The sequence below is a fragment of the Nothobranchius furzeri genome, chromosome 6 (assembly GCF_043380555.1).
Source record: "Nothobranchius furzeri strain GRZ-AD chromosome 6, NfurGRZ-RIMD1, whole genome shotgun sequence".
Classification (NCBI taxonomy): domain Eukaryota; kingdom Metazoa; phylum Chordata; class Actinopteri; order Cyprinodontiformes; family Nothobranchiidae; genus Nothobranchius; species Nothobranchius furzeri.
In genome coordinates this window covers 73,991,472-74,000,156 of record NC_091746.1, presented here as the reverse complement: position 1 = coordinate 74,000,156, position 8,685 = coordinate 73,991,472, and the positions used below count along the sequence as shown (strand labels likewise).

Here is an 8,685-nt window from a genome sequence, read left to right as displayed (position 1 = left end):
GGTCCGGTGGCAGAAAGACATTGTACAGATCAGATCGAATTAAATGAGCACAATATGACACGCTAAAGCATAAGACACAAAAGAGTCATGAGAATAAAAACACTAGACAATAATAACAGTGGTGTGAACATAAAGTATTGAAACTCCCTGGAATCTAAAACAAATGTTTATTACCTTGACTGTTTACTGTATTGTTCTGTAAGGTGTAATTTTAACTGTGACCGCTAAATGACAGCAATGTTTTCTGCCTTTATTCTGATGGAACCGCAAAATCTCACAATAACGCAGGATGTCTTGGAAGTGTCTGAAACTTCCAATCCAAAATATTATCTAGTATCACAATATTATGTCCCATGCTGATTTCTGTTTCAGTTTATTTATTTATATAGTAAATGGTCTGTATTTGTATAGGGTCTTCTTAGGATTCTTTACAATACAATATGTCATCCAACCATCCACACACACACACACACACACATACACACACACACACACACACACACACACACACACACACACACACGCACGCACACACGTTCCCATGCTGGTGATGATGAGCTAGAATGTGGCCCTGGGGCGCACTGACAGATAGAGCGCCAAATCACAAGAGTTGTCTCAAGTCACTTCACAAATTAAAACCAGTCGACTTCAGTTCATCATGCCAACTAGTTAAAAGTTGTGTCATGTATTGTGATTTATCTCGTATCACCAGGTTCTTACCCATTAATAATTAGTAAAAACAGGAATATCCATATTAAGGTAATAATAACTTTTAACTTTTTATTCCAACATCTTATTCCGCCTCTGTCAGTGTGCTCCAGGGCAGCTGTGGCTACATCGTAGCTCATCACCATCAGTGTGTGTGAATGGATGAATGATACATTGTAGTGTAAAGCGCTTTGGAGTCCTTACTCTGAGAGGTGCTACACAAGTGCGGGTCATCATTTATCATCTTCATATTTTTTTAAAATAAGGTACAGACAGTCAAATTTCAAATTTACAGATGAAGTCAACTATAACTGTAATTATACTCAAATAAATATAACAGCCAACTTTGTGAGCCTAGTCAATAATCCTGTTTCAACCATTTGCTCAAAACGGATGGCCTAAGTGCTATTTTCATCCTGGCCAGTAGGAGGCAGGAGCACAAATCAAAACTTTATTTATCGGTTAGGAACTTCGATCACGTGTCAGCATAGTCCATAAAACAGCATCAAAACACGTAGGCACATACAATCAATTAAAAGAATACTCTCACCTGCATACACTTAATTGAAAGGAATTTAAAAAGAAAAATAAAATAATAAAAGATTTTCTGTTCAATCTGGACTTACCGTTATGTGGTAACACATATAAATAAAAATATTTAACCTATTTTAAACGATACCATAAAATGACAACAAACAAATATAACATCTATGACTTCAGCTCTATATTAAACCAACGGTGTACACCCAGAATGTGAGACTGGTCTCTACTAGACATTAGGTCCCAGAATGTATCCTTCCACGTCTCAATGGATGAAAACGTCCATCTCAATTACTGAGTTCAGATCAGTGACAGAAGAATTCCAGTAGCAGAAGATCCTGATCAACGTCAGTTCGTAACTCTCGAGGACTTTTGAAGGGTTCTGTGTCTGAAACCAGACTTTAAACAGATCTTTGATCACACTTTTACGCATTTTCCTGAAGGGAAATGCAGAAAGGACAGGTCATCAGCAATGCATCCATGACTTGTAGTTACGAAGTAAGAATTGCATGTAAGGTGAAACGGTAAAAATACACATAATTTTAGAGTGAAGAAGACTTTTTGTAAAGAGCAAGTCACCCCCTGCCAGAGTCTCACTCCACTCCCACTTCCTGTTTGAAGAATGCAGAAAATGCTGTTGCCTCGCAGACCGAGAGGGCGGAGCCACTAGCAAACACACACACACACACACACACACACACACACACACACACACACACACATTTTAGACCCGAACCAACACAGATGTAACTTGTTCATTTTTGAGACCTTTTGAATTTACTAAAATTGTGAAAATTGATTTTGCTGCATTTAAATAGGTGTGTCTGAGGATCAGATGAAGCCTCGTTCCAGGACAAAAGAGGAAAGTGTACTTTTTACACAGTTAAACTTGAAAACGGGTCAATTTTGACCCTAACACAACAGAAGGGTTAAAAGAAACCTGAAAAACGTGAACTTATGATAAATCTGGTTGCATTTGTGACACTGTTGGATTTACTATATATCTGTTGACTCAGTAATCTTATTAAAGCAGAGTACATAGGATAAGCATATGTGTGACACTGCCCTATTTTGCCCAGCTGTGTGCAGCAGGTCTGTTTCTCTTGTAGAATAATGAAAACTGGTGAAAATAGGTCGAAATCATAATCAGCTTTGCATTAAATGTTGATTAAATTATTTAACCACATTAAAACAGATGATGAGATGTGTGTTTACTTGCAAACAGCCTTAACCTATGAAAGTGAAGATATAAAATATAGTAATAAGATAGTCCCAATGCTTAAGAGCAAATATATATAAAGTCAATTTAACAGTGTGACAAATGCAACAAGATTTATTTCAAGTACAGATTTGGCATTTTTCAGGTTCTTTTATGAAAGTAACTGAAACTAGTTTGTTGCAAAACACGACAGAATAGTTATTATAGCACCAAGTTCACGTTTTCTTCAACAACTCCTCAAGATCTGGGTGCAGAAAAATGCTGCAGCGAAGGAAGATGTTTGCTGTTACATGAAATTGCCAATCGTAGGAGAGCCCTTCCAGCCAAACAGGAGAGAGAAAGGCGGGGCCTTCCTTGGACATCCTATGATTTGAAATGACGCGGCCGGGCCGTCGCATCTCTTGGTCAGTTTCCCCCTCCCAGAATTTACCCTGAAGTTTCAACAAATGCCCTTTCATTCCATTCATTCCCATCAGAGACCACTGCAGATGTATTAAATATACGTAAAGTTCATCTTTAAAAAGTACTCCATAATAAAAAAAAAGGGGGGAGATATTTTTGTCAAGTTATAAAAGTTCTCTGGTCTCACATAAAGTGATCTCACCAGTTTTATTCTTGACAGTTTCAGTACCCTCCAGAATAAGCCGTTTCAGGACTCTGGCACTTTAATGCTAATAAGCTGTTGCTGGCCATGCCCACTCAGAGCTCCATACATTACGTAGGCGCCATGCTGGCAGGCATCGATGTAAACAAAATGAATGGGACCGGCATGGATTTTACTCCGTCGGATTTTACTTCGCATTTTAAAATCGAAGATATGGTTTTATGTACTCGGAAATTAAATAGACTAAACATCTCCCATCCTTACCGTGCCCCTGGGATACTTTTTAAAACTCCAGAAGCTGTCGGAGCGGACCTTTCACCGGATTTGAGATACCCTGACTTTTACAATTTCCTGATTAGTTTCCCCTCGTCCGACTCCGAAGCATCGCTAAGAACATACAAAAGCCAGGAGGGATACAAAAGGAAAAAATCGGGGTTACGTAAACAGCAGCATGCAGAAATCATAAAGGATTAGGCAAAGTTTCACGTGATATTTACTTGTTGCTATGAGAAGCAAGACAGAAAAAGTCATGTCCAAATAAGTTTAGGAAGCCCACTAAGAATCGTAATAAAAGCATTTAAAATAAATACCATGTACAATTGAGGAAACGTTGGTTTAACTACCTGATATGAAGTGGTCGCTGCTTATGCAAAAGCCTTTACTCCCGGGATCCCACAGTTTCATTTTAGCCCGGTCACTAACGCGCTTTATTGCGATGATCCAGTGTTTGTTGTGTTCTAGATCTTGGGGATTTCAGCTCTTCCCTTATCTCGTCCGTGTCTGTTATGGCATCCTGGGGCACAACAGGTATCTATCATATTTCCCGTTTCCCATTTTTCTGCAAATGACAATAGCTTAACTGCGGGCGACTGCCTGCCAAGATGGCACCGTTCGATTTGAACTGCTGCATGCAGGGAGAAACGACGTCAACTCCAGGAGCTCAGTTGGCTGCGGTGGGGTGAGGAACTCAAATATCTGGGAACGTTAAAGCTGCTGCTCCTCCAGCGTCAAAAGGGGGCGGGGATCTATGCTAATGTTCCTTATTATGACATCACAATAGGGGAGATAAATGATTCCTGACACCAAACACTGACAGAAAACAGTTTTTTTTTCAGGTTTGGAGTGTTAAAAGATTAGAGACCCACAAAAGGATGGAAAAGGGGAAATTTGTATAATAAGTCCCATTCCAGCTTCCATTTCTCTTCAGTTTGTTAAAAATTATGGACATTTATTGCTACGGGATCATAAAGCAGTTCCTGCATCCTAGGTTTCAAAGGCAGACAAGTTTTTCCCGGCAACGCTGTTTGTAATAGATAAAACTAAAAGTGACTCATAAAAGGATAATTCAGCAGGTGGGTGGAGAGAAGCATGAAGGGAAGTGGTGAGGATGCTCTACAGACGCTGCAGCATTCTGGCTCCTCATTTCTCCTCAGCTAAAGATCAGACAACAGCACTGCTGGTTTCCTGACCTGCACTCCACTTCTCAATCCCGTCACTCAGGTAGGACCCGTTGGTTTGTTACACCTCAGGTTTTGTTCTTGTACCTGAGTCTGGGTGTTGTTGTACCTCCTGCTGTGAGCGTTCCAGCCTGTTTGTGTGCTGCCTGCAGGGGAAGATAATCTAGATTAGATGACAAGAGGAAACTAGCATCACTTCCTCAGTCACAGAGAGAAAGCCCAAAATTCTTATTTCTTTATTATTTACATGCATGCAAAAGGTCTGCAGTGTGTGCGTGTTGTGCAAGAGTTAAAGCAGGTTAAACTGTATTTACCTTCTTTAACATGGGCCTGCAAAGTTACACAGTGCCCTTTATACTGTGTTTACAGTAAACGCCCAGCTTAAAGTAGTGGTGTAAGTCCTCTCCACTGCAGGGTCACCATTTCTACTGTGTGTAGCAGCTGTAAACTGGTGGGCAACTGTGAGATTCAAGCCTTTGTATTGAAAAATATTTAATTTGATATTAACATAAGTCTGTGAGCTCCTAACGACTGTACCAATGTTTATTGTTGTGACAATGCCATTACAGATATGGCGTCAGTTCCAGGGACAGTTGCGACATCCTAGGATTTATTGTACTGAATGAATCCAAGGTTTAAGGTTGAAATTTGATATAATGAGAAAAACAAGTCGAGATTTGTTAAACTGACACAAAAGTACATGAAAGAATCAAACTTCACAAAGTCATAAATGTTTAGTTTTATGGTTCAGATCTTCTAAGGTGGATTTCTATAGAGACTTTAAGAGTTAATACTCATCTATTGCAGATAGCATGTTGAATGACCTCAGTTTAAAGTAAAACAATTACCTTAGACCAGACTGACAAGACAACCTAAAAAACTGTCATCTTAATACGGCTCCAGTTTTTTAAAAGTCCGAGCAGTTCTTGCCAACTTTTATTTGAGTTCACCATCTTACACTTTCATGTCTACAAAGATTCTAATGATCCCAAACAACATGCAAGGAAAATAACAAATCCTTTGTTTACTTTATAAGAATACATGGTGTTTATTGGTTTTGTTCACGGAGAGCCCGCTGTGTAAAACTGAGAAAAAATATAGTTTATTCTAAATGGGAACGCGTTAGTAAATATTAGTTTACTTCACTTTGACTTTAGGCACACATATGCTTATCCCATGTACTCTGCTTTAATAAGATTACCTCAATGCTTGAGTCATCTAAATCCAACAGTGTTACAAATGCAACAAGATTTATTATGAATTCACATTTTTCAGATTTCTTCTAAAGAAAAGAAACAGAAAGAAACTATTTTGCAAAACAGGACAGAATGGTTATTATTGCGCTAAGTTCACATTTTATTTACAGAAATCCCCCAAAACAGCTGTTCTGTTGGTGGCAGTGCATGCTGCTAAATGGTATAGCCAATTGAAATAGAGCCCTTCCAGCCAATCAGAAACGATTAATGTAAGTTAGTAACTAAAATATTAAAGAATAAATAAAGTTTGGGCTTTAAAGAAAAGAAAAGTAGTTTTTGTTGCAAGTGAAGTGATTTTGACCAGTCTAAGGGTACAGCTGACTACTGCTACTGCTAGCTGCTGAGACTGTTAGCTGCTGCTACTGTTAGCTACTGCTACAGCTAGCTGCTGCAACTGCTGACTGCAGCTACAGCTAGCTGCTGCTACAGCTAGCTGTCGCCACTTTTTTTTTTTAACCGTGTCCTGTCTGGCTGTGAAGCAAGCAGAATTGATGTCTGAATGCTGGTAACAAGCCTTACAGATTTACTCTCAGGTGGAGCATTAAAGCGTCTGCTTTTAATGTCACGCCTGATACTTAAAACTTTATTGTTATTGTTTTGGAATGCTTTGTAATTCCAACCAGACACGCAGGGGCGTGTCCAGGGAGTGGCCTGGGGTAGCACATGCCACCCTTGGAATCTGATTGGCCACCCCAGGTGCCACCACACTAATTTAACTTTAAATAGGCTTTTCATTGTCCAAAAAAAGGCTTGGGGGTAAAACAAAAAAAGCATAACCATTGGTGCCACCCATGCACAAAGTTGTGCCTCACCTGGGCCACCCCATTTTAAAAGAGCTGGACACGCCACTGCAGACACGGAGACAGAGGTGAAAGAGAAAGGAAAAGAAAAGGTGGGGAGAGGGGGAGAGCTGCCGCCACTTCTAATGATCATAACTAGTTAATAATAATTTATTGCAAGACCACTGTTTTATTAACCCATCAATTTCTCATCACATGGCTTGAATTTATCAGCTGCTAGCTTTATCAGTATCTGAGAACATAAGACATGATTATTATCTGTACATGAATAGTTTTGTATTGTGAAACTAACACTGGTGAAATGTCTTAAATGTTCCATGGACCACTATGAAGGTTTTGAAATCTGAGTTATTTTAAAATGGTAACAATCCACTTTAGCCGTTAGCTTGTCGACTCATCTGTTTTTCCAAAGTTAAGTTGTTCACTTTAAACAGACGCCAGATACTTTTCAGTAGTTTAACTTTTTATCATTTTACATGTTGGAAATGAGAACATTTGAATACACTTTGCAGTCTGATATGATTTGATTACTGAATAGAATTATTTCAGCGTCATGTGGGTCATGAAACAACACAATACATAAAGGAAATTCTCCAATTCTCATCTTTTTTTTTTAGGTTTGGCTGATTGTTAAAATCGTTATAATGATTAGATTGAGGTATTTTGACCTTGTTTATTGTTGTTTTAGTTTTATATCTTAACCAGAATCAGTGCCACATGTTGTTTTACGTCTGAATTTCTAAAGTTGAGTCACCTTTTAGCTACAAACAATCATCTGATGTTCATTTAGCTTCAGAAACAGTCAGATATTTTGATATTCTTCCCTGATGAGGTGTTCCATTTTCCTGTAAAACAATATGATAAAAAACTTCCTCTAATTCACACCTGAAGCGTGATCTTCCACACAGTCCGATGTGACTCGTTCTGTTTGCTTCCCCATGATTTTGCTTCTGGTTTTACAGCTTTGTGGCCATTTGTAATGCCAGCTGTACAGCTGGGGTCACAGTAGCTCAGATGAGTCTAAATATGAGCGGTCACCATGGAAACACTGTTGATGGAAAGTCAGGCTGTAGATTTGTTTTGGGTTTCATTGGAGAGGACGGTCCGACAGCCTGAGCTCTAAACCAAAACCTGAGAAAGTCGCTACCTTTTTCAATAATTAACTCTTTACTCAAAACCAAAAGTTCTCTAGTGGTGCAGGAAAATGCCACATTGTTGAGTTGGAAACGCATAAAAAAAGTTATCTTTTTGTTTTATCAAAGAAGAGTTTTAGGTCCCAGATTTAGAAATCAGCTGCATGGTAGCACTGTTGCCACACAACAAGAAGGTTGCAGGTTTGAATCTCAAAGGCAGCTTTTCTGTGTGGTGTTAGCATCAGCAAATTTAATCAGCATAAACTTAAATTCAAAAACTTTTATTGTTTTCTGTACCACTACTTTTTTGTATAAAAACTAAATGTATGAATCTGAGTTTATAGATTTTAGGTTATTCTGAAAATCAAACCACTTCCGTACATAAAGCATCCAGATGGAGCATCAGGATTAGTACCTTCACCAGAAACCTGGTTTGAATAGTACCTCACAGGACGATCATTCAGCGTATCTTGGCTTGGACAGTCCTCTACCGTGCACCACCTTGCCACAGGAGTCCCCCAGGGCTCTGTACTAGGACCTCTTCTCTTTGCCATATACACCACCTCACTGGGTGAGATCATTCAATCACATGGCTTCTCCTACCACTGCTATGCAGATGACACCCAGCTCTATCTGTCATTTCCACCGGACGACCACACTGTCTCTGCACGAATATCAAACTGTCTCTCTGACATATCAAAATGGATGAAATCCTACCATCTCCAACTCAACCTCTCTAATGGGCCATTCCCATCTGTACCGGGTCGGCCCGGGCCGGGTAGGGTAGGTTGTTTACATATCTGGGTGGCCTGGTATTTTTCCGGGCCAACCAAGGCTCATTCTCAGCCCTCTTCTCGAGGGGGTCTGCTTCAGGCCGACCAGGGCCAACACACCCACTGCTGACAGCAAATTCACACCTTCCATTAGAGCAAGCCTCTGATTGGTGGGTAGAATCAGCCCACATGGGC

The 8,685-nt window shown here is 39.7% G+C and overlaps 1 protein-coding gene across 1 annotated transcript in view; it reads left to right on the top strand.

Annotated features, from left to right (window-relative positions):
* The first annotated feature begins 4,142 nt into the window (after positions 1-4,142).
* pip5k1ba (phosphatidylinositol-4-phosphate 5-kinase, type I, beta a) overlaps positions 4,143-8,685 on the top strand; it is a 42,552-nt gene continuing 38,009 nt past the window's right edge. Inside the window, exon 1 of the mRNA XM_054744922.2 lies at positions 4,143-4,571. The gene's annotated coding sequence lies outside the window, so the exon portion shown is untranslated. The remainder of the gene's footprint in view (positions 4,572-8,685) is intronic.